Source organism: Mauremys mutica, chromosome 6 (assembly GCF_020497125.1).
Source record: "Mauremys mutica isolate MM-2020 ecotype Southern chromosome 6, ASM2049712v1, whole genome shotgun sequence".
Lineage (NCBI taxonomy): Eukaryota > Metazoa > Chordata > Testudines > Geoemydidae > Mauremys > Mauremys mutica.
This window is the reverse complement of record NC_059077.1, coordinates 14512727-14526579: the sequence shown is the minus strand read 5'-3', so window position 1 is coordinate 14526579 and position 13853 is coordinate 14512727.

Genomic DNA, 13853 nt, shown 5'->3' with positions numbered 1-13853 from the left:
CTACAGATTCCGGCATTTCCCCCTCTTGCTCAGTATTGACCCAATGCCCCAGAGTAGCAGTAGGGGACATTGTGCTTGGTGGAGGTGGCATCTCTTAGAGGGAGAGGTAAATCAGCAATCCTGACTGTGTTCATAATAAAACCCCTATAGCCCTTTTCAGAAGAGATGTGGTACTAACCCCAAAATCCTGGCCAGCTCCCTCCACCATTGGTAATTTATATTCCACCTCCATTCATTCCACCTGCACTTTGTTAAGAGAGCCTATGCCTGGTTAGTATTGCTGAGGCAGAGGGGCTGACACAGTGTACCCCAGAGCTGGTTGCATTTCAGTGGTGGGGGAGTGATCTTTACATAGACATTGGTAAAGTGCTGTGGGAACCTTCAGGCAATATTACTGTTATTCCTAAATAGAGCTGCGTGAATAATTCACAATGCCGTTGTCAAGCGCTTTGAGATCTACCGATGAAAAGTGCTTGCTGCTATTATTATTATTAATTCATTCTGGAAATTTTGCCTCTTGTTCTCTTCCTGAGTAGTCCATGAACAGAGCATGATTTTATTTCTTGGAAATGATTTCCTGACAATTGCTTGGGCTGTAGCTGGTTTGGGAGTGGCAGCTTGTTGCAAATATTTGTTCTGAAATTTGAGCTCATGGTATTTTTTCTCTTTCCCGACCAAATGAGAGTAATTCTTAGAATCAGGTTTCTGGTAGTGGCAATTCATTATTGTTGTTCTTATTATTCACGATTATCATGATTTAGTTGGGGATTGGTCCTGCTTTGAGCAGGGGGTTGGACTAGATGACCTCCTGAGGTCTCTTCCAACCCTGATATTCTATGATTGATTTATTATCTAATAGCACCAAAAGGCATACTTCAGAGAAGATGGTCCTGTCTACATTAAGAACATTAATATTGAAGTAAACTGCAATGGTGTAAACCCGGCTTTACGCTGGTGCTACACATCTGCAGTTCCATTGTGCAGCGCTGTAACTATACTATTATAGTTACACCAGTAGAAATGCCGTTAATGTAGGCAGAGCCTTAGAAAAATCAGTGGTCGCTGCCAGTCCCATCTTCACTAAAGATACCACAATGAGCAGCAGTGATAAACAGGAGTAGATATATGGATGCAAAGGAAGAAAGATAGCTAATTTAATTGGCTTACACAGTTTTGGTGTAAAGTATTGGATTGGCATCTCTGAAAACTGAAGTCCTCTCCTTCCAGGACAAGCATGGCCCAGGCGTTGATGAGGCAAGATTCCTATACGTTGCCTGGCTAATGTGCTTCAGTCCTGCTCTAGAGAGACCCCCGTCTGAAAGGGACCATGTAGCTCCATTTCTGCTCAGGCCTAAATCACTCTGCTAGAACTTCCCCAAGGGTGAACAATTCATGTCTGAATTGCCTCAAGTGTGGATCCACCAGCTCACTTCCTAGCCAAGCAATAAACTGGGTCAGATTTGAACCAAAGAGTTTGAAGACTCCACCTCCCATTGCCAACTTCTCTGAGTTTTCAAGGGGTGGAGGGAGCCAAAACCCACTGAAATCAATGAGAGGATTTCCATGGACGTCAGTGGACTTTGGATTAGAACCCATAGCCCTCCAGTTTCTCTGTAGATTTCGCGCAGGTTTTACAGTACAAGGAGTTACTCTTTTCGGACCACTGCCTCCAATGTTCTGCTGAGTGGTGGCCTTGACTGCTCAAAACTTGCCACCCTCAGATCAGTGTATTTTAAACCTAGTGGGGAGCATTAGGAGCCCAGCCTCAGTATGATGTGTGTCTGTTCAGTGCTTCTCCATCCCATGCACAGTTGCTTTAGAACGATACGCCTGACTTCCAAATAAAGCTTAGGAATAATTCTGTGTATGAAATAAGCTGTTGTCAAACTAGGTGGGTAAATAGGAACTATTTATGGAATGTTTGCCCTGAGCTTCAGCCGACTTTAACTATACGTACAACCGGTAGTGAGAGGGGGAGACTATAAATAGGCCATTGCTTTGCGTGAGGCTTTGTAAAACAGGCTGAAGAAGTGATGGAAATATAATTGGCCAATGAGAATTCCATACCTGGCGGGGTTCCATTATGCTCTCATGTGTCAGTGTTGTTCAGTTTGTCCTGCTTGTCTTTAGATACCCGCGGGCTGTGCGTAAAAGGCAGGCCCCATTTACTGGCTAAATCACCTCCCACCTCGGAGGAGCTGGGCCTTGTGTCCTGATCCGTCAGTTCTGTTCAGGACTCTAACACTTCAGCTAAAAGGGGTCTTGCCTAGTTGGGACGAGTAGGAGTAGGTTCAGGTCAGGCTGCCAGGGAGCACCATCAACCAACCAAGCGCACCTGGGCTCTCCTAACCGCTGCCTGCACACTACTTTATGGAACTTAGCTGAAAATACCTTTCAGCACCAGTTCTCCCTGAACTAAATGGCTAATATTCTAGTGCAGTGTTTTCAGCTGTGTTTCACAGTGCATAGGTAGGAGTTTTCTGTGATTTGTGCAGCATTGCCAGCACTCGTGATTTTATTGCACGGCTCCCAATATTTGATAGTTCCTCCCCAGCTCCTGGAGTCATATGATTAGGTGCAAATCTCAGCTTTCATTAAAATAAATTTTTTAAAAAAAAAGTAAGTTTCTAGCTCTCAGGGTTGTAGAGAAAAGCTTGAAGACGTGAAACCTAAAGACTGTGACACCAGAAGACAAAAAGAGCCCCAGAGGCACTCTGGCTTAGAAACCACATGATTTAAAAAAAAACCAAACACTCCTGCTATTTTGTGGGCTCAGCTCATGGTTTTTGAACTCATTTTACAGTGTGACAGTGAGCGGCATGTTCTCAACAAAGCAGGAACTCTTCGGTCTGTGTGACATGCTTTAGTTTATTATATCAACAACACAGTGTATTATACTGGATTTAGTGTCTACCATACTGCAGCCAAGGAGCTTTCTTCGAATTACATTGCCCCAGCAGAGTCACAACCACCGCTTGGCCCGACGGCCTCCATTGCCTGGTGACAGATGTCATCTCTGGAATAGGGTCAGTTCTGCAGAGAGGAGAGGAAGGTTGGACGTGAGGGTTTATATCAGTCCATGGCATCTGGGGCATCTGAAGTAATGAGGCAAAGGAAGCCACATTGTCAAAACAAAAAAACAAAACAAACAAAAACTCCATCGTGGTTGGCTTATTCCCTGAAGCCCAGAGGCTTTATCCTCCTAGATAATGGAGGCACACATGTGCTCATCATTAAGAATATGGTTTGGTCCATGAAAGTCACAGGTTCCGTGACCTCTGTGACGTCTTTGGCGTCAGCTGTCAGTGGCTGGAGCCAAGGCTGTGTGCCCCTCCCATGGCTGGAGCTGGAGCTGTCTGTGCCCACCCCGCTGCAGCGGGGCTCGGGCTGCCAGTCCCTCCCCAGGGGACTCCAGCTGTCATTCCTTCTCCCCAACCCCTTTCCTCCAGTTACTTTTAGTAAAAGTCACAGACAGGTCACTGACTCCTTTGAATTTTTGTTTATTGCCCATGACCTGTCCGTGACTTTTACCTTAACCTTAGTCATCATGCATGTCAATGTCTGATCTTCTTTTGAATCCTCTTGGCTTTAAATATGACATGTGGCAGTGAGTTCCATAGGTTAACTGCATGTTATAACAGACTATTTCCTTTTATTGGTTTAATAGCTCTTGCCTGTCAGTTCTTGAATTTCTCCTTATTCTCGTCTTATGGAAGAGGACATAGTTTATTTTTTCTACCCTTTTTAGTATATTGTACACCTCAATCACATCCCTGCTTATTTGTTCAATGAGCTCTCCTCATTCTAACTCAGAAGAGACCACTGTGGTCATCTGACCTCCTGTATAACACAGGCCATAGAACTTCCCCAAAACAATTCTCAGAGCAGATCTTTTAGGAAAAACATCCAATCTTAATTTTAAAATGTTCAATGATGGAGAATCCACCACGACCCTTAGTGAATTGTTCCAATGGTTAATTACTCTCATGGTTAAAAGTTAGCACCATATTCCCAGGCTGAATTTGTCTAGCTTCAACTTCCAGCCAATGGATCGTGTTCTACCTTTCTCTGCTAGATTGAGGAGCCCATTATTAAATATTTGTTCTCCATGCAGGTACTTACAGACTATAATCAAGTCACTCCTCAACCTTCTCTTTGTTAAGCTAAAGAGATTGAGCGCTGTCCAGCACTATAAGGCAGGTTTTCTAATCCTTAATCATTCTTGTGGCTCTACTCTGAACCCTCTCCAATTTATCAACATCCTTCTTGAATTATGGGCACCAGAACTGGACACAGTATTTCGGCAGTGCCAAAGACAGAGGTAAAATAACTTCTCTACTGCTATTTGAGATTCCCCTGTTCACGCATCCCAGGATCGCATTAGCTCTTTTGGCCACAGCGTCACACTGGGAGCTCGTGTTCAGCTGATTATCCACCAACCCCCGAATCTTTTTCAGAGTCACTGCTCTCCAGGATAGATCCCCCATCCTGTAAGTATGGCCTATGTTCTTTGTTTGCATTTAAATTTAGCTGTGTTAAAACATACATTGTTTGCTTGCTCCCAGTTTACAAATGATCCAGATCGCTCTGAATCAGTGACCTGTCCTCTTCATTATTTACCACGCCTCCAATTTTTGTGTCATCTGCAAACCTTATCAGTGATGATTTTATGTTTCTTTCCAAGCCATTGATAAAAATGTTAAATAGCATAGGCCAAGTACCAATCCCTGCGGGACCGCCCCCCAAACAGACCTGTTTGATGACGATTCTCTGTTTACATTTTTGAGACCTATCAGTTAGCCAGTTTTTAATCCATTTAATGTGTGCCAGGTTAATTTTATATAATTCTAGTTTTTTAATCAAATTGTCATGCAGTGCCAAGCCAAATACCTTACAGAAATCTAAGTATATTACAGCAACACTATTACCTTTATCAACCAAACTTGTAATCTCATCAAAACAAGATATCAAGTTAGTTTGACAGGATCTATTTGCCATAAGTTCATGTTGATTTGCATTAATTACAGTACCCACCCTTAGTTCTTTATCATTTGAGTCCCAATTAATAAAGCCTTCAAGCCTCTAATCACTTTTATTACCCCCTTTCTGGACCCTTTTGATTTCTGATGTATATTTTGGGAGGCAAAATGACCAGGGCTGTATGCAGTATTCCAGGCAGATTCTTGCCAATAATAATGACACACTCTTTAAAGACAGCCTGCATTAAACAGTTTGCCTGGTAACACGAAAATGTGAGCACTTTGTACTGGATAATAGGGTAGAGCATCTTCCTCTTCTGTCACTGATTTCAATCCCACCCAGGTCAGTACTGACCAACAGTTATTACGGGGGCCAGTGTTTGATCTAGTGTTTGTATTCTACTAGGGCACAGTCTAGTTGCTTGTGTTTAGTTGCTTGGGCTTTGTAAACTCCTTTGTACTTCTGGGAGGGAGAGCAGACCCAAGTGAGGTGGATCAACAGTGCAATTTTCTCTCTGAAGCAAGGCAGTTTGCTCGCACCTTTAAACCAGCCGAAGAGTCCTTGGCGTCTGCTCTCCTGCGAGTTTCTCCCAACCAAAATATGAAGTGAAAATTAAATTTAAATTATTTTCCTTCCCCTAAATCAAATCTTGCAGGCGCCAATTGCCATTTGAAAGATCAACCTTTCCACCTCAAAGTCTGTAATCAATAAATTATTGACCTAAAGAACATCCATAAACTTCAGCCTGTCGTTATCTTTTTCTCCCCTTACTTAAAGAATACATGTAGGGGTGGGAATGAGGAGGATGGAAGTCTACATAATCTCACAGCTGGGGAGCTTGTAAACGCAGGCGTCCACAGCAGTCAGGGAGATATGTGAGCATCTTCAAAGCCCCGCTATTTTCCATGTCCTTTGGGCAATTTCAGATCAAGTTTGTAAAAGTGGAATTTTAATTGCTGACATGTTTTGTGTGTTTTTTCCCCTCTGCTGCAGAGCAGAGTTCTGAGCGGACTGTATTCCCGCAAACCAAATTAGAAAAATAATTTTAAAGGATTTATCCTTTTTTACACATAAGTACCATAAAAAGACATGATGCTGGCAGTATTTCCAGGTTGTGATTTCATCTCACAATGTTTGGAGCGTTTCTTACAGCCTCACCTTCTTTGGTCATCATTAGAGTGTAAGAATCTCAGCTTGCTGGTTTTTGTTGTTTGTTTTTGTTGCTGTTGTTTTAAAATAAGTTTCTAGCCTTTGTGGTTGTGGAGAGCAGCTTGAAAATATGACCCGCAACGTTTCCAACAGCAGAGGCAAATAAAAAGAAACCTTGCTGTATTATGTTTAAAAACTCATGATTTATGAGCCGATCTCAGGATTTTTGGGGGCCTGATTCATGATTTTTGATTGACTGGGGTTAGCCAATACTGCACAGGATCCTTTTGTGTACATTTTTGTTACTTATTGGTGGGAGGAAAGTTTTCAGTTGACGTTTCTATTCACAGAGAGAGAACACTAACTTTAAGTCTAAAACACGTTTTCTTTTTGTACTAAGGAAAACAACATCAAGAAAGAACAAAACCCAAGTCTCCCACGGAGAACATAGTGTGTGTCAGTCTTCTCTTGTCTCTGTGCAGTAGCTCTGAGAATAGCAACTGGCTACTGAGTTTTGCAAACAGGGAGAGCTTTTAAAGATGTAAAGGTGCAGTACACAGAAGACTAAGGCATTTCAGTTGCGTAGCTATAGCCACCATTGTTAACGGGAGCAGCTTTGCATGGCTTAAGACACCAAAAAAACAACAACGCCTCTTATAGTGGAACGGTGTGTTGAGATAAGAGTTGGCCCATTACACTATGATGCAAATTCTTCTATTTCCATCTCTTTGGACAACAACGTTGTCAGACTGATTGAATCTTCCTAGATCAGGGGTGGACAATCTACGGCCGGGGGCCACATCTGGCCCTTCAGACATTTTAATCCGGCCCTCGAGCTCCTGCCAGGGAGTGAGGTCTGGGCCTTGCCCCGCTCTGGCATCCAGCCTGGGGCTTGTCCTGCTCCACACATGCTATGGCTCCGCGTGGCTCCCAGAAGCAGTGGCCCATGTCCCCCTTCTGGCTCCTATGCATAGGGTCAGCCAATGGGTTCCACAGCTCCCATTGGCTGGGAAGCACAGCCAATGGGAGCTGCAGGGGTGGTGCCTGCAGACAGGGCAGCGTGCTGAGTCACCTGGCTGCGCCTCCACATAGGAGCCGGAGAGGGGACATGCCACTGCTTCTGGGAGCTGCTTGAGGTAAGCGCCGTCTGGCATCTGCACCCCTGATGCCCTCCCTCACCCCTACCCCTACCCTGATCCCCTTCCCGCCCTCCGAACCCCTTGGTCCCAACCCAGAGCAACCTCCTGCACCCCCAACCTCTCATCCCCAGCCCCCCTGAGCCTGTACCCCCAGCCAGAGACCTCATCCCCCTGCCCGAAAAGAGCCCCCACCTGCACCCTGAACTCCTTATTTCTGGCCCCACCCCAGAGCCTGCACCCCCAGCCGGAGCCCTCAGCCCCTCCCACACCCCGATGCCCAATTGCGTGAGCATTCATGGCCCGCCATACAATTTCCATACCCAGATGTGGCCCTCGGGCCAAAAAGTTTGCCCACCCCTGTCCTAGATGCCTCAGGATGAAAGAAAATGAGAATGTGCCTTTTCTGGCCCTTTTAAAGGAGACCTAGAACTGTTGTTTAGTTTTTGTCTTTTAAAAAGACATTGGTTTTGCTGCTTGTGTTTTTTGCCTTAGAAACATCTGGAATTTCAAGTCTCTTCTTCCCTGGCTTTGCTTGAGGTTTCACTGGTGACTTATGTGTTTTCCTGACTCCTACTTGCAAAGAGCACTGAAAGTTTACCAAAGATGCCTTTTCTCCCAACTATTCATACCGCTGTCTGACTTAGGCCAGTTGTGCACTAGAAACTTTTCCTGCTACAGCAATGTCAGTTTGGTGTGTGATTTTTGTGTGTGTGACATTTCTATGCTGGGAAAAGCCCTAGTGTTGGCTTTTGCATTTTTTCCCTCTTTGCAGGTCGCCTTCAATAAGTTCATGATCCTGCCAAGTAGTTTGCGTTCTCAGCTTCCCCCCACATGCTAAGTGTTTCTTAGACCAGTGGTTCTCAACCTTTTCCGACTACCCCTTTCAGGAGTCTGAAACCTGAGCCTCACCGCCTGGGCCGCAAGCACGGAACAGTTTAGCGGGGCCCTGGGCGATTGCCCCTCTAACACCGGCCCTGCACTTGCGAACCCCCTAAACCTATTCTGCTACCCCCTGGGGGGTCATGACCCTCAGGCTGAGAAACACTGATCTAGATGAGCTGACGTACCCCCTGGAAGAACTCCGTGTACACTCAGTGGTATGTGTACCCCTGGTGGAGAACCACCGTCTTAGACATTTCAGGCAACCATTCATCCCCAGCAGAGCTCCGACCTGTCCTGCCCTCAAATCCTCAGCTGTTGGGGCCTGTAGTTTCTCCCTGTCTGCCCGCGCACTTCCTATTGAGCACACAAAGCACCATGAGGCTTTATAGGCATCATTAACTGTTAGGGCCCTGCGGGGGACTTGACGTAAATCCTCATACAACCATCACAGCCACGCACAAAAAACTGAAGCCGGCCACCCATGGGTGTGTGTTACTGTATGCATCTGAGTGTGTAAGAGTGCGTGTGTTGACCCAATACATCAAACATAGGTTAGTCTCTGACTAACTGTGAGGGCTGATTTCATCAATTTTTACAACTGTTACAGACCCATAATAAATCAAAGGAAATGCAACTATGTCCTTTAATATTGAACTCTTCCAGGCCTTTATAGTTATGTTGGGAATCACGGGTATTTCACAGGCACAGACTTGATACTGCTCACTAAAAGTAACTGATGATTAAAGGTGCCAGTTTGGCAGGTCTGTGCATTGCCAGTCGTATGAATAGGCAATGTGTAGGGAATTTCCAGGATACTTCCTTGCAAACACTATTATTAGGTGCATATTTCAAGAGGCGAGTATTGTCAGAGCAAGGAGGCAGCTGAGGTAATTCTAATGAACAGCAGGCAAGGTTTGTACAAGGAATTTATATTTGTAGGTCATTCCGGGAAAGGTTGAATTTAATTTCTCAATAGCTTTACACCTTCCGGGTTGGGAAAGGCAACATTTTTCTTCTGGCAAACATCAAGGAATGTCTCCCAGCCAAATACATTGTCTGTTATAATAGATGTGCCAAATAGGTTGGAACGTCATGCGAGCACTTCAGGCAGCATCAGCAAACTCAACAGAGTTGAAGCTTTCCTTAAATAAATAGGGGCTGATCCAAAGTTTGCTAAAGTCAGTGGCAACGCTCCCACTGACTTTAGTGAGATTTGGCTCAGGCTTGTTTGTATTCCTTTATGATGGGGGGAGGAGGGGGCGAAACCTTCCAGATGTGAAACAAGGCAGGGCTGTGTGCCTGAGTCTGCAGACAGACAGACTGGAGAAAAATTGTGAGGTGGCTGCTTTGCCAGTCATCTCAATGAGGTGTAAGCTCTGAAGCGTAATGATGAATCACTTAAATGCCAACATTAATTGATCACACAGCAGAAGCATCCAGATATGCTGTGGATTGTAAATGGAGCTAGGGATTGGGAGAAGGAGATTGAGTAGGATACTACCTCTGTCCCCTCCCATTTGTGTCAGAATGGCCGAACAACATGCTATGTACTGCAGCTGCTTTTAGGACTAGGGAATTACAAAGACTCAAGAGCTATTGAGAACTGTAGTCTCTTTTTACAGAAAGCATGAAAAGCTGCTTGGATTGCGACTGAAAGCAGCAGTAGGCATACCTGTCAGCTAGACTCCCAGCAGCTTCTCCTGAGCTTTGGTAGCTCTTAGTTCCAAACATGCAATGAATTGAAAGAGTTTGAGTCCCGTCCCCAAGTGCCGAACCCCGAAAGGGTAGAGAACTTACGCTGCTGAAGACACCATACCTCATCTTTCTGAAAGTGTTTTGGGAATGTTGCTAATACAGATATATTCTCTCTTGAGTTCCATAGGATTTTCCCATAGGGTGAGGTTTAGCTGAGGCCCATCGCTCATGGATATATTCTGTCTTAAATTCTAGAAGTTGATTCAAAAATCCAATAGAATGGAGAGCATTCTCATTAAATGCTATGAGCCAGGTCCTCTGCTGGTTTAAATTGGTGCTACTCTGATATACACCAGCTATGGAGCTTGATCTAGAAGAGAAGAAGCATGGTCCAGTGGTCCGGGTAGTAGCCTGGGACTGGGAAACATGAGAAAGCAACTTTGTCTCTGTGCCTCAAGTTCCCCATCTGTAAAATGGGGATAATAGCACTGCCCTATCTCATAGCATGTTGAGAAGATAAATACATTGAAGATTGTGAAGCACTCACATATTATAGTGATGGAGGCCACATAAGTACCGGTATAATCAATAGAATAATTAAGTGTGTGAGTGAGGCACAGCCATTTTCATGTAATATTTTGTTTTACTGCTTGCAATTAATGAACACACACAATCCTATCCACGTAGCCATATGCAGTTATTATAGCATGCAGAAGTGCTCACAATCAGATATTAAATATGAAGTAGTGAGTGAGCATAAATAGTAAAAGCATGGGTTGAAGAAGGACAAACTTATCTTATACTTACTTGGGCTAGACATGTGCACATATGGCTTGGATAATGGTTTGCTTATAAAATGTGCAGATGACACCAATCTGGGAGGGCCTGCAAGCACTTTGGAGGACAGGATTAGAATTCAAAATGACCTTGATAAATTGGAGAACTGGTGTCAGGGCCGACTCTAGCAATTTCGCCACCCCAAGCACAGCAGCACGCCGCGGGGGACACTCTGCCGCTCGCCGGTCCCATGGCTCCGGTGGACCTCCCACAGGCGTCCCTGTGGGAGGTCCACCGGAGCCTCCTGCCGCCCTCCCGGCAACCGGCAGAGCGCCCCCCGCGGCATGCCACCCCAAGCACGCGCTTGGCGTGCTGGTGCCTGGAGCCAGCCCTGACTGGTGTGAAACCAACAAGAGAAAATCAATAAAGACAAGTGCAAAGTACTGCACTTAAGAAGGAAAAATCAAATGTAGAACTACAACATGGGGAGATGGTAGTACTGCTGAAAAGGATCTGGGGACTATGGTGGATCACACATTGAATATGAGTCAACTGTGTGATGCAGTTGCAAAAAAGGCTAATGTCATTCTGGGTATATTAACAGGCACTGGAAAAAGTCTCAGCTGGAGTATTTTGTGCAGTTGTGGGCACCACACATTAAAAAGGATTTGGACTAATTGGAGACAAGGAGAGCAACAAAAATTATGAATGGTTTAGAAAAACCTGACCTATGAGGAAAGGTTAAAATCTGGGCCTGTTTAGTCTTGAGAAAAGAAGACTTGGGGAGGGCATATGATAACAGTCTTCATATATGTTAAGGGTCTGGATGTTTTAAAGAGGACAATGATCAATTGTTCTCTATGTCCATTGAAGGTAGGTCAAGAAGTAATGGGCTTCATTTGCAGCAAGGGAGGTTAGATATTAGGGGAAACTTTCTGACTAGAAGGGTGGAAGAGGCTTCCAAGGGACTCTGTGGAATCCCTGTCATTGGAGGTTTTATTAGGAACAAGTTAGACAAACACCTGTCAGGGATGGTCTGAGTTTATTTGGTCCTGCTTCAGCTTAGAGGGTTGGACTTGATGATATCTCAAGGTCCCATCCAGCCCTACATCTCTGAGTCTATAACTCTGTGGTATGGTACAATTATATGTATATAATGATCATCATTGATCCGCTCATAGTGGGCATTGAGCCTAAAGGAAGGATGTGAATGTAATGGTGAATACCTCTTATGGCACTGAACAATGAGTTATAGTCATGACATTTTGGGATCAGGAATGCCCTGAAGCCCTGGGGAAATCTGCATTTGCCTGAGCTTTGTGATGTGGACCCACCTCTGTTTGTTGTGAACATTGGGTTTGTCATTAAGATGGACAGGCTGGCTGACGGGTGGGGAGCTGATTTGGATGCATCCGTGTCAGATTGTTAATAACACTAATCTGCATGGGGAGGCAGAGCTGGGGGAAGCCTAATAACTGTCTAGAAGCCATTTTCAACAGCAAACTGAAGGCTTCAGTGAAGACAATAAAATAAGCCATCCCCAAATCACCTTCATTAACAGCACTTTCCAAGTCATTCACAAGTATCAATAGAACATCAGTAAGTGATTGATGCCGGGGAAACCCAGACAGATTAGGGGCCATCAAGGCCTCACACTGTACATATCCTACCAATGCAGATAGAATCCATTAAGGTGATCATGACTGGATGTCACAAATGGTCTCTGTTTTGGCCATTTGTTGTACCTGGGCCGATTTTAGGGGTTGTAAAGTATTGGTGATTAGAGCCCAGGATTGGAAGATAGGAAGGCTGGAGTCGCTGTCTGGTTCTGCCACTGGTCTGGGAGCCGGGATTCCCAGGCTTTATTACTGGTTCTGCCACTGTTAGCTCAGACAAGTGATTTAAATTCTCTGGCCCAGTCTGGAATATGGGTGTAATAGTATCTGTTGTGAGACTGAAGCAGTGCGTGTAAAGTGCTGTGAGATCCTTGAGTGCAAGGTGCAATGTAGATTCAAAGTGTTACTTACATAAAACCTCCCTTTTGTGGGGCTAGTTTCTAGCTTTTGCGTCAGGAGTACAAGCTGAGTCACAGAGAACGTGTTTCTAGGCAGAGGATATTCCAGACTCTGAGAATTCCAGCTCTGGCTGACCCAGTCTGGTATCCTACATTATTCAGTTTACATGTAGTGGAACATGTCTAGTTTCAGCAGCCTTACGGTATTCTCAGTCTATCCAGTTTTCCAGCTGTAGTCCGGAGGGTGAGGACAAGAAGTCACTAGTGCACGTGACTGGAATTGTAGCTCAATGTAGTTGGAGCTTGAGAGAAACAGAAAGTGAACGCAATGTGCTAAGTATAATGAGGCCCTTGATGATGAATTTACCTCCTTTATTACCTCGTGCAGTGTATATGTCTGTTTATGTTGTGGCTACAAGCATTAGACAAGGGTAGATTAGCTGTGTTTGTGCAGCTGCCGAGCTCACTGTTGTGATGTTACCATCCGCTGTGCTGTTGTATAAACCTGTCCTCCCTTTTAAATGAAAACAAAGTATTCCTTCCTTTTCTGCTGTGAAAGTCAGAACAGAGAATTGCGAGGGTGTATTCTCCAAATACTAGAAAACCTAGTAAACCCTGCGTTACAGAGAGGCCCATACCAAAACTCCAGAGCCAAGCACCTCCTGCACACTGGGGTCAAAGTCTCAGATCTGGACCTACATTTTGAAAAGGCTGCATAGCTTCTCTCCAACTTCTGCCAACCACAGGGCCTGCATATAGACAAGTATTGTGGAACCAAAGAATTCCATGACTCATTCCATAGCTGTTGTGCTGGATTTCCTAACCAGATCTGAAAGATATCATCAAACATTAGAGAACAAAAAAGAGTCTTCCTCAGTAATTGCCCCAAAACACTGAGGGTTTGTCTCCACTTGAAACGCAACAGCAGCACAGCTGCAATGCTGCAGCTGCATCACCATAGTGCTTCAGTGTAGACAGTACGGGCTTGTCTACACTTACATTTTATGGCGCTCTAACTTGCTGGCTCAGGGGTGTGAAAAATCAACCCCCTGAGCGCAGCAAGTCTGAGTGCTTTAAAGTGCTAGTGTAGACAGGCTCCGAGTGCTGGGAGCTAATCCCCTCGTGGAGGTGGATTACCAGGAGTGCTGGGAGAGCTAACTCCCAGTGCTTGCACGCGACCACACTTGGGGAGCATTCCCACGGCAGCGCTTTGAAGC